The 19255-nt window shown below is 46.5% G+C and overlaps 1 long non-coding RNA gene across 4 annotated transcripts in view; it reads right to left on the bottom strand.

Annotated features, from left to right (window-relative positions):
• The window catches only part of LOC144805920 (uncharacterized), a 223565-nt gene that overhangs the window by 80889 nt on the left and 123421 nt on the right, over positions 1-19255 (bottom strand). The window contains exon 4 of one of the 4 annotated variants that reach the window (XR_013605630.1): positions 2899-3055. The exons of 2 other annotated variants lie outside the window; for them this stretch is intronic. This is a non-coding gene — a long non-coding RNA (uncharacterized LOC144805920). Of the gene's footprint in view, positions 1-1820; positions 3056-19255 lie in introns of those variants that run through there. One more of the 4 variants, XR_013605631.1, reaches the window with a different exon arrangement.

The following is a 19255-nucleotide window of genomic DNA, read 5'->3' as shown; positions in this document are numbered from 1 at the left end:
TTTTCACTGAAACATTTGTGGCATTCAGAGCACTGATAAGGTTTTTCCCCAGTGTGGGTTCTTATGTGCCGTGTGAGACTACTTTTTATACTGAAACATATCTGGCATTCAGAGCACTGATAAGGTTTTTCCCCAGTGTGGGTTTTTATATGCAACGTGAGATGTCTTTTTTCATTGAAACATTTCTGGCATTCGGAGCACTGATAAGGTTTTTCCCCAGTGTGGGTTTTTATATGCAGCGTGAGAGGTCTTTTTTCACTGAAACATTTCTGGCATTCAGAGCACTGATAAGGTTTTTCCCCAGTGTGGGTTCTTATGTGCCGAGTGAGATTGCTTTTTTCACTGAAACATTTGTCGCATTCAGTGCACCGATAACGTTTTACCCAAGTGTGGGTCCTTGTATGTTTAGTGAGTCTCATTTTGTCACTGAAACATCTCCGGCATTCAGAGCACTGATAAGGTTTTTCCCCAGTGTGGGTTCTCACATGTACAGTTAGAAGTGATTTACGGTTGAAATGTTTGGGGCATTCAGAGCACTGATAAGGTTTTTCCCCAGTGTGGGTACTTATGTGCTTTGTGAGACTACTTTTTAAACTGAAACATTTCTGGCATTCAGAGCACTGATAAGGTTTTTCCCCAGTGTGGGTTCTTATATGCAGAGTGAGACTGCTTTTTACACTGAAACATTTGTGGCATTCAATGCACTGATAAGGTTGCTCCACAGAATGGGTCATTGCATGATGAGAAAGACCTTGTTTGTTACAAAACCTTTTCTGGCATTCAGAGCACTGATATGGTTTCTCTCCAGTGTGGGTTATTATATGCCGAGTGAGACTGTTTTTGTCAATGAAACATTTCTGGCATTCTGTGCACTGATGAGGTTTTTCCCCAGTGTGGGTTCTTGTATGCTGAGTCAGAGTGCTTTGATTACCGAAACATTTCTGGCATTCAGAGCACTGATAAAGTTTTTCCTTAGTCTTAGAGTGGTAGCTTGTATGCTGAGTGAGACTGCTTTTGTCTTTGAAACATTTCTGACAATCCGGGCACTGATAAGGTTTGTCCACAGAGTGGGTTATTGCATGTCGAGATAGACTCAGTTTTTTACAAAAACTTTTCTGGCATTCAGAGCACTGATAAGGGTTTTCCCCAGAGTGGATTTTCATATGTTCAGTGAGATGAGATTTTTGGATGAAACATTTTTGGCATTCGGAGCACTGATAAGGTTTTTCCCCAGTGTGGATTCTTATATGCTCAGTGAGATTGCATTTTTGGCTGAAACATTTCTGGCATTCAGAGCACTGATAAGGTTTTTCCCCAGTGTGGGTTCTTATATGCTGAGCGAGACTGCTTTTTTCACTGAAACATTTGTCACATTCAGTGCACCGATAACGTTTTACCCAAGAGTGGGTCCTTGTATGTTTAGTGAGTCTCATTTTGTCACTGAAACATCTCTGGCATTCAGAGCACTGATAAGGTTTTTCCCCAGTGTGGAATCTCACATGTGCAGTTAGAAGTGATTTAAGTTTGAAATCTTTTGGGCATTCAGAGCACTGGTAAGGTTTTTCCCCAGGGTGGATTCTCATATGTTCAGTGAGATGAGATTTTTGGTTGAATCTTTTTTGGCATTCAGCGCACTGGTAAGGTTTTTCCACAGAGTGGGTTAATGCATGTCGATATAGACTCAGTTTGATACCAAACCTTTTCTGACATTCAGAGCACTGAAAAGGTTTTTCCCCAGTGTGGATTCTCATATGCTCAGTGAGATAAGATTTACGCCTGAAACTTTTTTGGCATACTTTTCACTGAAAGTGGTTTCCCCCTGTGTGCATTCTGTCAAATTCTGTGAGATAAGATTTATGGCTGTATCTTTTTGGACACAGGTAACTTTTTTCCCCAACTTCGGTTATTTTGCCTCGATTTTAGAGTCGTGCTTGTTTAGATAATGTTCAGCACTTATCGCTAAAAGAAATTGTGTGTAATCTTCTCAACACTTGAATTGAGCAAAAAATGTTGGGAAGCAGTCCTGTAACACCTGTTGAAATTTTCCTAGCAGATAATAGTCTTTAGGTTATAGCCTCTCCGGCAGCAACTTAATTTGTGACTGAAATTTTTCTCAAATCTATTTGTATAGGTTCTTAGCAATGCAGTAATAAGGTGTAAGTCTGATATTTAATGATTAAGTACCTTTTTGCACTGATGTAATGGCAGTAACTGAGGGCGTTTGAACGTGCAGAGTACTATTGTGGCTCATTAGTCGCAGAACATCAGTTCCTTCTACCCTTTCTATGTTTGGTGTAAGGTTAAGGTTTGTAGTTCTGAGGATGAGGATTTATTTACATTAGATATAGCGCAACGGTGCTCCTTTAATCCATTTTTATATTTAACAGTTTTACATATCACTCCTGCACAACAGATAATGTTGAGGCGATTTACATAGAATTACAGAACAGTACACAATAAAAAGGAAACAATCTGAGATGGTCATGAACACAATAAAGTGGTGAATTTTTAAGGTTTTCGCAAGAGTGAGCAGAGTGGGTCAAGGTGTTATATCCCGAGGCAGATAGTCTCAAACTTGCGAAACTGGTTAAAAACGGTTGTTGAACAAAGGTGATTTTCCAATCTTTTGGTTGTTAACGTGTCAGCTTCGGAGTCTTCTTTCAGCGTCTTTGCTTTGATGGTATCCAGAAGAAACCTTTAGTTGTAACTTTCTTTTATGCAGTGTGTGCAGTGATGCTTTAGATGAACGTTATTCTGTCATGCTGAGGCAATTTGTCTTTCTGATAATATTTCAGATGAGGATGCTGAAGCGGTCTTTCTACATTATTTCTGATGCTGTGTGCACAGATATGACTTTGCTCTGGGTTAATGAAATGCAAAATTAGAGACTTCACTTACAGGTATAGTACTTTCCTCACCACACTTAAATTTTTGGAAATTGTTTAAACATAGAATGCTGGATGTCCTTCAGTTTTTCAAAATAATCCTTCTAATGGCACTAACATTCAGTTGCCTGGTGCTAAATCTTGCTTTCTTCGTCCGTAATTTCAATCACCTATAGTATTAAAATTAAATAGTTAATACATAATACATGTAAATTTCCCCATAAATAATTTACAAGCAGAGTGTAGAATGGTAGCCTGAGAGTACTTGGATGTAGGAGTGAGGATTTGTAGAATTTCCAACATGTTATTAAGCTCACAAAGGATACATGTACCCTATGGACTTGTAACATAGAATCCCAAAGCAGAAATTAAAGTCATATGGACTGGCACCAAACAGATATTTAAACAAGCATTTACAATGCAACGGTTTCGCCTTTTCAAAAGTTAGAGCTATTGGCATTGTAAATGACAATTTTTTTGTTTATGTCTTGGTTTTGAAAACAGATAAATAAATGGCATTGTCATTTATATTGCCAATAGCAAGCACAGCCAGGGGGGCAGACAAAGCAAGCACAGCCAGGGGGCAGGGTAGCAAGCACAGCCAGGGGGCAGGGAAGCAAGCACAGGCAGGGAAGCAAGCACAGCCAGGGGGCAGGGAAGCAAGCACAGCGAGGGGGCAGGGAAGCAAGCACAGCGAACGGGCAGGGAAGCAAGCACAGCCAGGGGGCAGGGAAGCAAGCACAGACAGGGGGCAGGGAAGCAAGCACAGCCAGGGGGCAGGGAAGCAAGCACAGCCAGGGGGCAGGGAAGCAAGCACAGCCAGGGGGCAGGGAAGCAAGCACAGCGAGGGGGCAGGGAAGCAAGCACAGCGAGGGGGCAGGGAAGCAACCACAGTGAGGGGGCAGGGAAGCAAACATACAGAACAGCTGTTCAAGACAGTTAATAGATATCTGTTTTCCCGAGTAGAACTAAATAAATGACAAAATCCTTCAGGACACACATGTATTCACTTAGCACTCAATGAACATCCCTAACGGGCACATTTGTACCAAATTGAGCCATCATTATGTAAGACTCTGGACAAAGCAGTCTTTAGTGAGCAAACACAACCAAACACACCTGGTCAGTCAGTGAAAACCGTGGGACTGAATGCAATGGATGTGCAGACCCCAAACAGCGTTACTGTGCCCTACAAATGGTAGGCATGCGCTTTGCAAATTGCACAAACATAACATACCATAGCACCTAGGAATCCTGCCCTGCTCTGCCAGAATTCCAAGTACCGCAACTACTCCAACTGTAACCTTGAGTCCAGGGGTGCAGCAGGTGCAGTGGCTCCAGGGCAAGTTCCAGATTACCAAATAGGCAAAGTGGGCACTGGCCTATGGGCCCCACCCCTTTGAGGGGCACGCGACGATTAATCAAAGTAATATTGGTTTGATCTTGAAAGAAAATTACAATCAAGGTGTCCTGAATTGTTTCCCAAATATAGAAAAAAAATAATCAACTCAAAGAAACGACAACTTTACATTAAAGACTCGATAGATAAAATGAAGCGTTAATGTAATGTACCCATTGAATATTTAAAGCTTTGTTGGTTTATTAAAAATGTTAACATTTCTTTTTTTTGTTCAATAACATTAATAATTGTTAATGTTTCGTTTTGTGTAATAAAACTGTTTTTTAAAATTGTTGACTGATAAAATTAAAAATGTATTAGGAGATAATAGGGGGAGAGGGGACGAATTTTCGACTGCCTAGGGGCCTCCACAGGGTTTAATCGGCACTGACCAGGGCTCAAAGGCTCGAGAAACCCACTGCACTACAAATGCAGCGATTTGTTTCTATGAAACCCGCATATGAATGTCCGTTTTCCTTGTTTACACTACGGCCCAGGCTGCCCTTGCCACTGCGTGCAACATTACAATGAAGCCGCTTCCTGCAGCCGTCTCACAGATTCAGAATGTCAAGGACATGACCTTCCTCGTCCTGTTAACACCACCAGGTCAACAGCTCCTTTCTTGCTGGTCGAGCTCTCTACAGAAAACCTACGTTTGGTAACATCACGTTGCATGCCAACAGTTCACATCCCAGACAACTATTTGCGTGTATACCTTACGGAGAAATCCTTAGGCTCAAGCGTATCTGCAGCAATGAGGTCGATTTCAACAGGTGCCAGAATGAGATGCTGGAAAGGTTAAAAGCTAGTGGGTATAGCGATGAAGGTAGACTCGAAAGTGCTCTCTACAGAAAACCTACGTTTGGTAACATCACGTTGCATGCCAACAGTTCACATCCCAGACAACTATTTGCGTGTATACCTTACGGAGAAATCCTTAGGCTCAAGCGTATCTGCAGCAATGAGGTCGATTTCAACAGGTGCCAGAATAAGATGCTGGAAAGGTTAAAAGCTAGTGGGTATAGCGATAAAATAATTGATGAAGCTATCAAAAAAGCCAACACACGACCCAGGCCACTCTCTCAACGATGAAGCTACATTGCTAATTCGATCAATAAAGTGAGGCCCAATCTGCGTGCACAAAATAAAACTATGGAAATCTACTATAGGCAAGTCTCTTCAGGCCCAATGCGGCAAACATCTACTACGCCACTGGGAACCAATAATCAGGGGCATTCAGAAATCATTAGCCAATCCTCTAGGACATGGGTGCCCTCTGGAAAGAACCTCCAACAATACCCAATCTATCTTGATCAGCGCACAGCAAATTCGCAAAATAACAAAACCATGCCATAAGACCCATAACATCAAAGTCGCTCTACAACAAGTACTCAAACAACTACTAAAAAAATCCGAACTAATTTTACTGTTTAATGCCTGCTCAATGTTCTATATTGTTAAGGTTTTAATTATTCATACAATAAATGTATTATTACTGTTCAGGGCAGGCCTTGGCTCGGCTCTCCCGGTTAATTTGTTGGTTCGACCAGCTCTACTCACCCAGATCTACAGCCTGAATGTACTTGTCCAGGGCCGGCTTCAGCTGCTGTTTCTGCTGTAAGCTCTGCGCCTCCTCGCACAAGGTACGCGCCAGGCTCTCTCCAGGTAAGATCCTCTGCAGCAGGCTGCCCAGTATCACGTTCACTCGAGGGCAGCCAGCGGGCAGGGGCGAGCTCTGGGGACCGCACAGCGGACACTGTTGGAGGGGAGCCTCGTCTCCGGACACAGGCCGCAGGCAGCCCCGGCACAAGCTGTGGCCGCAGGCCATGGTGACCGGTTCCAGCAGTAGGCGTCTGCAGCACGGACAGCACAGCATCGGGGGGAGGCCTGCCGGTCCAGAGTCACACTCCACTGGTGTAGCCGGTAAGTCCTTCCCCCGCAGGCTGCTCGCCACGCTCGACACCAAAGGCCCCAGCTCCTCCGGCCGCAGCCTCCCCAGCGCCGCCGCGGCGCTGTAAGAGTCCAGAGCCTCGGACACCCGCCCAGTTCGGGCCAGCGCCTCCCCCCGCCGCAGCCACAGGCTCCGCTCGGGCCTCGGGAGCTCGGACAGCTCCGAGGCGTAGATCTCGGCTGCCAGCCCGTAGTCCCCGGCACGTGCCGCCTCCTCCGCCACCTGCAGCATCTCCGAGGAGACCCCCAGCTCCATGGTGGGGAGAGTGTGGCAGGTCCCACCGCTCCCCTTAGTCGTGCATGGTGGCCGGGAAGCGAAGTCCGCTCTCCCGCCCCTATCTCCCCATTGCAGAGAGGGGTGACTCCTGTCCAAAATACCCCGGCCTTGACCGCTATCTTACTGTCTACAATTTCTTCTTCTACGGGCGCATTATGCCCGCAATTACGAGCTTTACGGGGCGCAGGGACGATATGTAACACACACAGGAGACTTCAACCTTTCAGGGAGGGGGAGACATTCCTGGAGTGTCGGACGGAGTATGATGCCCTGGCATTGGTTAGCAGAAGTCTTGGCGTAGGATTGGCTGATGTACCTCCTGTCAGTTGTTCGCTGGCATTGGAGCTTTGTTGGAAGGTGTTATGTATTCAGATATGGTATCTACATAGCTCGTGGCGAGAGTTAACCCAGTTCAGTTTATTTTTCCACCCTGTCAGAAGCAAGTCTGGAGGTCTGTAGATGCCACTGCATCTAACTGTAGAACTGGGAGGATTCCGCCGGTGCCTCGTGTAATCCCATTGACGTGCTGGCCCTCGTGGGGGGTCACTCATCCTTATACTCCGACCTGGCAATAAAACAGGCCCAGGTACAGAGCAGCGTGCCCGCACATCTAAACCCACATAAACAAGTCAGGCCCGGGCCATGCTGTGATTGGCTGACCTCACGGGGGTGTCCCGGGCCAGCAGCCAATCACAGCGCGGCCCGGGAAATGGCGTCACGGGGGTGTCCCGGGCCTGCAGCCAATCACAGCGCGGCCCGGGACACACGGCAACAAGGGGGGGGCTTAAAAAAAGCCAGAGAAACGCCCCCGAATCGCGTTTTCCCCGAGAAAGCGCGATTGACAGCCTCTGTCTCCCAATGGCTAGCCTCCATTTATGGAGCTAGCCAATGAGAGACAGAGGCGGGTCATCGATCACATATACAACTCAATAGGTTTTTTAGCGCATGCGCACTACGTGTGCACTTGCAGGCAAAACCTAAAAAGAATACTATTAATTAATTTTTAATGTAGATTTTTGAGATGGGAATTTCCCCTCCATGGACAACAGGTGTTTTCCCCTGCCCTGAGTTACCACCTACTTGTATCTGGTATCCTGACTTTTGAGTTCTGGCCTCTGCCGCACACAAATCTATTGTGTTTTGCAAGGACTATGCCTAGACCTATCCCTCAACTATGGTCCAGAGTATGAATCAAGGGCAATGAAATTAAGGCGTACTTTCATGTGTTCATTTTATTCCACCTGATGAATCATGGCAAGGTTCTCGCTGGCAACCGCGCCTCGGTGGGCTTCTGGAAATACCTCCCACTAGCTCCCATCGGGCGAGTAGCCCTGGCAAAAATGATCATTGTCCCTCGCTTACTGTATTATTTCACCAACCTCCCGGTGGTGCCTCCCAGAAGTTTTTTCCACGAACTGGACTCGCTGCTCCGCACCCTTATATGGGGAAATGGTCGGCATAGAATAGCCCTCGCCAAACTTAGACTATCCGCCACACAGGGGGGCCTGGGTGCCCCCGACTTCGAATCGTACTTCCTAGCAGCGCAACTTCAGTGGCTCTCGTATTGGACGGCGGGAAGACATTCCGGGGAGACTCATACAACGCACGGCCCCATCCCGGAACTCTGTCGGCTGCTGCTCCCTGGCATCAAACCCTGCCGGACCTACCCCTTGCAGGTGTCCGTGGCCCGCCAATGTATGTTGGAAATTCACCGCATGGCAACGAGGACCACTTGCTACTCCCCACGGCTGCCACTAGCGGGGTGGCCACGCGGCGTCTCCTACTTTACGAGCGCCATGGTAGGAGCATGGACGGACTCTGAGGTCACGGAGGCGGAGGCACTATTTGAGGAGGGCCAGCTTCGCCCGTTCGCACAACTTATGGAGGACCTTGGTCTCCCCCCAGGGCAGTTCCTGACACATCCCCAACTCATCGACGGCTATCGCCCACATGGTGATCTAACGGTCAGTGAGCCCTGCGACACACCCCGTAACACACACTATCCTCTACATTGGGAGCGGAAGACACCTAGTCACTTGGTTGTACAAGTCCATCCGGGAACTTACACACAAGCCGCTACTCACTCTTAGGACGGTGTGGGAGGACGAGATTGGGAGACAATTACATGACTGGGAGTGGGACAGAGCGCTGGAATTCCCAAAGAAGGTGTAGAGAAACACGCAGTTCAAAAACATACAATACTACATTTTACATAGGGCTTACCAGACCCCGGCACGCTTCCAGCGTTTCTATCCTGACACTCAGTTCTTATGCCCCAGATGTCACTCCCCGTACGCACACTTCCACAACATGTTCTGGGACTGCCCAACCCTTCAGCCTTACTGGTCAGCCATACTTGACTTCCTTAGCACCCTCACAGGCCTCACCGACCTGCATTCCTGGGAGACAGTCCCCCTGGGGACATTCCACAGGCCAAAAACACACAAGGTGCAGTTCAGATATGCTGCGCTATCCTTGCTTCTAGCCAAAAGGAACATAGCCATGCAATGGCGCACGCCAGCTGGACCCTCACTAGAGACGTGGGCGGGCGCAGTGAGAAAGCGGACTGCAGCGGAAGAGGATGCCCTTCGGGAGAAGGAAGCTACAGGTCAGCGCAAGCGTCCTATCTCCCTAGAATGGGCCACCCTATCCCACGAATCTCTGTCAGATCACCAGCGTGATACCCCAAGCCCCTCCCAACACGCCCCGGACGGCATCGATGCCCTCATAGGGAATAATCGACATGCCCCCCCGCCCCCACCCCACCCATTTCCGAATCCACCCCTCCGGCCTCCGCTCTGTTCTACTCCACTCTTCCCCCCCACAATTGTTTTACTCCGTAGATGCGCTCAGTGCAATTCGCCTGCCCAGCTCCCTTGGCTCAGTCCACATCCCTCTCCACCCCCCCCCCCCCCCCCTTCTCCCCAGTTAGTTCATTCCCCTCCGGGGCTTTCTCTTTTCTTTTCTCTCTCCCTCCCTTCGCAGGGACACTGCTTTCTTTACCAAGTTCCCTCACCCCACACGTAGTCCCCCTGTTTCTTTCCACCAAATTCTCCTTGCGCTCAAGCTACATCAGTTCTAAGCGGTCCATGCCCCTACTCCACGCGCCTGTGGAATATTGTATACATCTAACGGGCATGTCTGTACTATTGTATCACCTTCGTCGCATTATTATTTACTGTGAACATTATTTCAAAAAATCAATAAAAAGGTTTTACAAAAAAGAAAAAATCAGTTGTTAGGTTTTTCTGCACCTGGATGTAATCGGGTGCAGAAAAACAGGACACAATTTTTTTCCAGACAGAAAAATTAGACTGAAAAGACGCACAAGACTCTGGGTGCAGCAGAAGCAGCCAAGACTTATCCTGTTTTTTTACTAACTGGGGGAAACCCACAATTGTTCCCTCTGTTAGAAAATGCTTTCCTCTTCCCTTCCCTGCTTCTTCACCCATATCCCCCCAACCAACCACATGCATATATCTACCACCTGCTTAAAACAAGTGGTAAATAAAAGAAGAAAAACACTATGAAATAGTGAATGGCATGTGGTATGACAGGCAGAAGAATCTGTTCCTTGTGGCAACTCCCCAGTCCATGGCGCCAAACTAGTAACTGTACGTTACTGGGGTAAATCTACCACAAAACAATTACGTGAGATTTTTCTGCCACCCCAGTACTGTGCAACTTCTAACAAGGGACTATGAGAGGTCTTGGACCGGTCCTGTGACCTGGAGGGTCACACCAAGTGTGCCCTTATTTAAGGCAGAGGACTGTCATGGGTTTACCAGCTAGAGCGGTGGTGGCAATGCACCCTGTTGTAAGGATCAATAGCCTGATGATATCTTTGCATCGTGGTCAGTAGAGTGGCGTCCTACTGACACACCCATGTAATGCTCCATTTTTATACCTGTGCCCAGACTTTGCGCTAACATCAAGTGCATGTTTAGGGTGTTGGGTGTGCGTAGCATAAATGCAATGTGAGAGTGCGACAGAGTAAACTGCATCTCCTGCCTGCCAGTTGTGTATACAAGTGGGACCATCTATCCCTCATTTATACCCGAGTTCAAAGTCCTCTGTTACCAAGGAATAATGTGCTCTACAAAGTACTCAGGTGCCTGCTGTGCCACCAGGGATGGTGTCAGCCTGATAGTCTATCTAAGTTGAAGTGACATCACCTGCAGGCTGAATTACTTAATGGAGAAGCTATGTACCTGTACTGAGGAGCCTAGAAGTCTGCCTGTCTGGTAAGAAAGGGAAGGGAGTTTGACTATCCAGTAGGAGGACAAGGCGGTCCTGGAAGAAGCAAGGTCTGACACATCCCCGGTATTTGTAGGGCGGGCCGGAAAGCCATCCAGCAGGACCAGCTAGTCTGAGGGACCCCCCCGCCAAGACTCCCAACAGTTCAAGGCAGAAAATAAAACTCTACGACAACGTGATTGTTGAGGCCCAGTTGGACGATTGTGTGCTGCCAACAAGCCCGTTCAAGGTTGCATTTGCCAAATTCCTAACACAACAGGGTCTGAATCTACTGGCTTCCTGGAGAGCCTGTGTTGGGCTTTTAGCTGCTGAGTTTTTGACTACTCTGTGTCAGAGGCCCATGAGGGACTGCAACTACCCCAGTGTCGAACACCTTGTCTGAGCTTACGCCTGTGGTCCAGCTGGCCACAGTGTGGGCTCAATTGCTGACAGGCCAGGTGTGACTGCTACCTTGGGACTGCTGATCTTCAGGCAACTGCAAAGAAAAGACAGAGTGGGTGCCCTACTGAATGCAGCCCTACACCCAGGACAAAAGTGCTCCACAAAAGCCTTCTGGTGGGTCACTGCTCTCTCGAGTGTTCGGGCGTGCCATTCAAGTGCCGGGAAACAGGAAAAAGACCCAGACAAGACTGACTCATTTTGTAAAAGGGTAAGATGCTTACAACAGAGCATATACGCATTGGGGTGACTGGAGTAACAGAACTGCACCTACACTATATTCATGATACTCCTAAATGCCCCTAGAGGGGAAGACTGTATCAGAACCGGACGCACCTGTCTGCAGCAGATGCTAATCTGGCATCCCTGCACTATCTTTTCACCCAGACTGTCCATAAAGTTGATTTCAGAGCCGCTACGCACATAGCAGGGGGAATCTCAGACCATTCGCTGGGGAAGGTTGTGGTAAATAAATAAATAATACCCTATTTTTGACTAGACATATATCATAACAGATAGCTCAATAAATAAGAGTCAAGATTCGAGGTAGTAGGAGGTTTGCAGGTTTAATACAGCATAAGGACAGGAACAGGACAACCTGCATAGGAATAGGATGACAGGGCCCAGCAGCTGCTGGGGCTGGGATGAGCGCGCTAACTTTTAATAACAATACATGAGCATATATACATAGCGCGAACACATAGCATTACATGGCGGTAGGCGTAGCAGTGGGTGTGACGCGTAGCAGTCGCGAAAGATAAGAGTAAAAAGAAGGTGTAACTCAGACATGTGATGCAAACGTAACAGAATATGTCATGAATGGGCGGAAACATAGGAGGGGGCTACCTAAGGAGCCGGGACCTCTAACCTAATGGTGCGCGCAAACTGGTAATGACGTGTTACGAGGAGAAGCTGGGGGCTATGAACTCTGTGCTAGGAGCAGAGACTAAAGTCTGGAGGGTCGGAGCGACATGTACCTAAACCCTATCTAGTATCTGATGTTTAGGGAACATGTTGATATAAACTAGAAGTCATGAGGGGAAAAGCTAATTGACTCTAAGACTGGACCATGCATTATTCTACATGTAGTGCGTGATGAAGAATATTAAATGACCATTAAATGCAGTATTTCTCTAACGTGGAGCCGCATAGGCTAGACAATGACGGAAACTATTGATGCAGTTCAGTAGTTTAGGAATGCAGAGAAGGAGGACTAAACTGATAGCTGGAATCATAACATAGTCTTGGCAGACTCAGAGGCAGAGCCAAGCTGCACCGGGCACTGCGAGGCAGGAAATAAGTGAAAGGTCGAGGATACAGGTGGGGGCTGGATCGCTCCTCAGCGTGGCTCAGGAGACAGGAGCTGAATCTGATGTCCTGGCCCTGTTGAGGCCTGGAAACGGGGACTTTATAATGAAATAACGTGCACACTGAGAAACGTGGCAACGTAGCTTTACATAGGCCTGATATTCGTAGTATTCACGAGGACTGGAAACTGGCATACTAGAGGAGGACACAACTATAATTGCGTCTTGAATCGGACATGGGGAATAACATATGCATATTGGTCATGCACACATAACGTATGATGGATGACACGTAGTGACACAGAACATGGCAAAATTTACTTTTCCACATTCCCTCCTTGTCACTACGTTCCCATCAGGAAACATCAATATTCATGATACCGTCTATCATTTCATACAGTACCATTTGTTCATCTCGAATTGTCTTGGAACGAGATTTAGAACGGGGCTTGGGACTAGGAATACAAGAGGTAGCACACATGCCGCAAATCGCAGGGCCACATTGTATACAGAGGCAGCAGCTTAATATGATCGCTACTGCGATACCTAGAAAGGACAGGACTTTCCATCCCCATGCGGAAATTATATTCCAGAACCAACCGGACCATGTCCAGGTGCCTGGATCTTGGTGTAATAGATGGGCAATTTTATGAAGTCTGGTTATAGCTGAATAAACAGACGGCGCGTTATTTGGAATAAAAATGCAACAACTGGATCCGATGACTCTACAGGCCCCGCCCCTATCGGCCAGTATGACGTCAAGGACGAGACGATTCTGGAGCACAACAATTCTCATAAAGGATTGCTCTTCGGTTAAGTTACCTAGAGCGGAGGCAGTCTCATCTACTACAGCTTCAAGGGTTCTTGTTAACCTACGGATTAGCTTACTATTTACAACTGTACCTAAATAAGGGAACACACCTTTATCAATATCAATGAATTGCTCTGCAGCAGTTTCAGTATAATCGACAATCGGGAGGTTTCTCTTGTGTCTAGTATGTACTAGATGTGTATTCCTATGGTAGTCAGGTGGGGCTAGAAAAACAGGTGGCAGTAGGAAGGCAATGTAACAGGTTCCCTCCCAATCGAGGGGCAGACGAACATATGCAGTTTGACCACAAACAAAATAAGAATGACGTGAAGCTTTAAAAATGTAAATTTTAAAAAGACCGGCTTTAATCCGTAGAATTTCTTGACGTGCGAAAGGTGCACCCAGCCGCGGCGTCCTTCCAATTTCACAGCTGTACGGGTGGTGAGGAGGACCTGACGGGGCTCCTTCCAACGTGGCTCCAGCGGACTTGATCTGTCAAAGTTCCGGACGAGCACCATCGAACCTGGAACGATCTCATGCGGTGCCACCTCGGTATTGTCTGGAAATGCGGCGGCAACCTGTGAACGACATGAGTTGAGGGCAGACATCAAGGAAGCTAGGTAATCTGTCAGCATATTACATGAAACATCAGTAATACTTCGGGGTCTAGGAGTACCCCACATGTTAGGGGGGCGGCCGAAAACGACTTCATACGGGGACAGACCTGATCTGGAATGTGCGACCATGCGCATATAAAACAAAGCAACTGGCAGAGCTACTAGCCAGTCCACACCCTTATCTTTACAGACTTTAGCGATGCGGATGTTCAGGGTTTGATTATGTCTCTCGACTAGACCGGCTGCTTCAGGATGGCGTACACAATGAAACTTCCACTGGTACCCTAACAACAGGGAAACGTGCTTCATCAACTCAGATGAGAATGGCTGACCGTTATCAGAATATACGACTCTAGGGAGTCCATATCGAGGGAAAAACTCACGAACCAACTGCTTGGCAGTGGTCGCGGCTGTGTAATCTGGGACTGGATATGCTTCTGTCCATCTGGACAAAGCGCATACAACTACAAGGACATACTTGAAACCTCGACATCGCTCCATCTGAATATAATCCATCTGGAGGACCTCAAAAGGGTGGTCAGGGGGCTGGAAACCACCTTGTTCCACCGGGACACTTTTACCTGGATTAAACTGACAACATATCATACAGGTACGGACTTTCTGCTTGGCTGCAGCTCGTAAATGCTTGTTAAACCAAATGTTCTGGATACTGTCTAACATTGCTTTTTCTCCTAAATGTGCTGGACTATGTGCGGTATTAATGATGACTTGAACCATAGAGTCGGGGAGAAACCATGTGGTTCTACCCTTTGTTAACCATCCTTGATCTGTCTGGACCCCTCCTTGTTCAGACCATTTCTTGATTTCATCGGGAGTAGCATGTAACTGGATATCTATGACATCTTGGGTGGGGTCTTTAACTGTCATACATGTAGTCAGATCTGGAGTGTGTGTCATGTTAACTGGACTGTCTAGAGCCTGTGCTGTAAGCTTGGCTGTGCGATCTGCTAGATCATTACCTTGAGAAATAATGTCAGTGACTTTCGTATGTGCTTTGCATTTCATGATAGCAATAGATGTCGGTAAGTGTATGGCATCTAACAGAGCTTGAATAAGGAGACCATGCTGAATCTTGGTTCCATGAGAAGTCATGAAACCTCTCTCCTGCCAGAGCACTCCAAAGTCGTGTACAACTCCAAATGCGTAACATGAATCTGTGTAAACATTAACTTTCAGGTTCTTGGCGTGTATACAGGCTTGTGTCAGAGCAACTAGCTCTGCTGCTTGAGCGGACAGAGTATCAATACGGTGTGTTTCAATAACTTCAGTGTCAGTAGTCACTGCATACGCGGCGACTAGTTCTCCTGTACTAGTTCTCATACATGAACCATCCACATAAAGTGTCAGGTCAGGATCTGGTAACGGAATATCTGTCAGGTCTTGTCTTGGCTTTGTCGTAATGTTAACTACTTCCACGCAATCATGTGTGGCTGGATTTGAATTAACTGATGGTAACAGTGTAGCAGGATTCAGGACGTTGCAGCGCCTAATATCTATGTGTGGCTGGAACAGTGTCAATTCATAACCTGTTAAACGTGCAATTGTCAAGTGCTGTGTTTGTGTTCGGTTTAAAAGAACATCCACGGAGTGTGGGACTTGTACTGTCAAGGAGTGTCCTAAGACTATGGAATCACTTTGTCTGATAGCTAGTGCTGTGGCTGCAACTGACTTGAGGCACGCAGGCAACGCTTGGGCGACTGGATCTAGTGTGCTAGAAAAATAAGCACAGGGCTTGTATTGTCCTGCTTGATCTTGTGTAAGAACAGATAATGCTGTACCTTCACGTTCAGTAACGAAAAGTGTAAAAGGCTTACTGTAGTTCGGTGTAGCTAGAACTGGAGCTTGGCATAAAGCTTTCTTTAACTCGTTGAAACTAAGTGTATGTTCAGATGTCCAAGGGAGGACAGTCGATACGGCTGCCTCCTGTGTCGTTAACTGTATCAGTGGCTTGGCTAGAAATGCATACTGGGGAATCCATTGTCTGCAATAAGAAGTAAGGCCGATAAAGGCACGTACCTCCTTCTGGGTCTTGGGCTGAGGAAGACTCGCTATCAACTGGATACGGTCTGGTGTCAACTGCCTACCCCTCTTGGACAGTAAGTGTCCTAAGTAGACCACTTGCTGGACACAGAATTGAAGCTTCGAAGGGGACACCTTGTGTCCCATCTCGGCTAGGAAATACAGAACCGTCAGTGACGCTCGCTCGCAAGCACGTTCAGAACGGGCTGTGATCAGTAGATCATCGACATACTGGAGCAGGGCAGTGTCAGTTGGCATGTGAATGTTGTCTAGTTGTCTCTTGAGTGCTTGACTGTAAATACTAGGACTTTCTGTGAAACCTTGAGGAGCTCGTGTAAACATATAGCTCCTTCCATTTAAACAAAATCCGAAAAGAAACTGGCTGTCTGGATGGATGGGAACACTAAAAAATGCGTTCTTGAGGTCTATGACAGTGAAGAACGTGGCTTCGGAATCAATGGCTGTCAATAGGGAAGAGATATCTGGGACAACTGGGTACTGAGGAATAATACATTTGTTAAGCTCTCGTAAATCAATCACTAATCGATATACTGGGGGTGCATTTGGATCAGTACGTTTCATGACTGGAATGATCGGAGAGTTACATACATTGGAGTCAGTTTCTACAACTACTCCTTGAGCGATGAGCTCGTCAATAATTTTGGATAAGGCTGCTACAGCCTCAGGTGGCAATCTGTACTGCCTGATTCGTGGTAACACTACACCTGGTTTGAGGGTCACACGATGGGGTGTGATTTGCATGTAACCTACATCAGTTGGACCTTGCGCCCATAAATGCTGCGGAACATTGGACAATCTGGGATCAAAATCACGTAAAACATAGTGACCCTTAAAGTCACGTAGGAACAATCGTATTCCCTCTGGGGAACAACATATAACTGCACCTAACTCTTTCAGTGTTTTAATGCCTAATAGATTTTCTGGACATGACTTAGTAAGTAACAGATCAGTAGTGCGGGACAATGGACCTACTTCTAGAGTGACTGGCTTTGAAATCTCATTTACGATAGGCTTTCCTGAAAATCCAAGGGAAACATTTCTTGAGCCTGAGAGCGGAGCCCCTGGAACTTCGGCATGACTAATTGTGGTCCTACTTGCCCCTGTATCAATCAAAAACTTTCTGTCTTTCCCTAATACTTGACTGTGAACATAGGGACCTTCTTGATCTACAGGTATCTCGATGAGAGGCAAGCCTACCTCCCTCTCTAGGCTGTTTCATGAATATGGCTGGTACTCTGGATACTCAGACTGTGCATACTGGTACATCTGCGATGTGACATGCTGTGTTGCAGCAACAGGCTGCGGTGCTGTAACTGTCTGTGGTGCATTCTGTGGCTGAAGAGTCTGTGAAACTTGCTCTTGTCTAGGCGGACGTGGTCTTTCTTTAGTCTTACCAGTAGCTATGTTATGTTTCAGGACTGCACACTCATTTATAAAATGACCTGGCTGTTTACAATAATTGCAGTTCCCTTTAACGGGTGTTGCAGGATGACTGGCTTGATTCGGACCCCTCTTCTGACTGTCTTGAGGAACAGATTGTGCAACTAGCACTTTCATTTTCGTGTCTTTCATACGTTTTCTCTCGTGTTCTTGCTCTTCCCTGATTCTATTCTGGTGGTACTGGAGCATCTGGAGCATCTGGGACGGAGTATTTGCTTGCCAGGTGCTTTCGACTTTCAGAACTCGGTTTTTAACTTGTGAGCTTGAATTCTCGACTAATTTAGTAACGAAAAGGTGAGGGTATGACTCACTACTTGTCTTGAGGCCACTGTTGATACTAAAGCACTTTTCAAACCTAGAATAAAAATCACTAATATCTTCATCTTGTTTCTGTTTACAGGCTGAGATTGCATCCCAGTCTTCCTTTTTCGTTGTCAATAATCTGGGTAAAACTTGAATTAATAATTCTGGTAATTCTTTACATTTCTCTCCTAGACCAGTACCTGGTACACGTATCTTATCTTCTGCTTCTAGGACTGCCCAATCTATCTTTTTCTCTCCCACCTCCCATTCTTTTTCCTTTAGCTTTTCATACACCCCTGCGGGTAGCAGAACCTTTAACATTTTAATGATATCTGGGTAAGTGTATTCTCCCATACGGAGCATGTCTTTTAATTCTCTATGGAACCCTGCTGGATCTTTATCATGACAGGGAATTAATTTCTTCATTTCGAGGAGTTCCATCTTTGTGATCGGAGTGTATACAAACACTCGCTGCATTTCGCCACCCGCTCCTCTGACTGGGTGGACTTCTCGTAACGGATTCTGTCTGTCTATGTAAAATGGTTTACTTTCTGGGGGTGAGACATGAACAAAATGCGGGTTCAAGAATGTTCTATATTTGTGGCGCTGTTCTAGAATGACACTAATTAAATCGGTACCTAGACCTCTCCATCTATACTGGAGTAACTCGTTCAGGATATCGTGTAACGGACCTGGATCAGAGTGCTGACCCTCATACAGAGTAATGAGGTGCTGGATCATATACATACCCACCAGTCGCTGCTCGGCTGGGGGCAATTTCAGAAACATTTGTGCCACTATTTCGTCTGGAAAAGTGGTAGAATCAGTAATCCATCGGACTGCTGATCGGGCTAGTTCTTGTTCATGCATAGTACTTAACTCACTGTAACCGATTCGTGATTTCAGAATGTGATCGGTAGCTTGAAATACTTGTTCTAGGGAACCTTGTTCTGGTGCTGAATGATGGAAAATAGACTTGTGTTCTAGACGTAAATGGCGATCTGGAAATCTAGGTTTTCCTACATACGCTATTCTGGCAGTATTCTCATCGTCTTCCTCTTCAGGATCAGAGGTACTTTCTTTCTCGCTTACTTGTGCGGCTTTACGCTGTTCGTGTATCTTTATTATCTCTCTACGGATTTTCTTGTACATACTTTCCATGGCACCAATGGTATTGTGCTTTCCCTCTGCTATATTATCACTCCACTTTGTTAGAGTTTTCATTTCTTCCGGGTCTTTAGACGGGTAATCCTGTTCTCTTATTAGACAGTTAATTAAGAACTTTAATATCATACGCTGAATCTCGGCTTTCCTTTGAGACATGGCATCACTAATACTTTGTGGGTCATCCCCTGTACGGATGAAACGATATATCCTGTCTAGATCTTCTTTCATATTCGGCAGGGTGACTAGATACTCGGTCACTCTCCTTACGCGTACGGAATATAAAACCATATTAAACTCGCCTGGAACTGGGTCATAGACACATTCGCCAAGGGTTTGCCTGATC

Source organism: Lissotriton helveticus (genome assembly GCF_964261635.1).
Source record: "Lissotriton helveticus chromosome 1_1 unlocalized genomic scaffold, aLisHel1.1 SUPER_1_unloc_33, whole genome shotgun sequence".
Taxonomy (NCBI): Eukaryota; Metazoa; Chordata; class Amphibia; order Caudata; family Salamandridae; genus Lissotriton; species Lissotriton helveticus.
The sequence above is the reverse complement of the archived record's forward strand: the minus strand, read 5'-3'. Positions and strand labels throughout refer to the sequence as shown.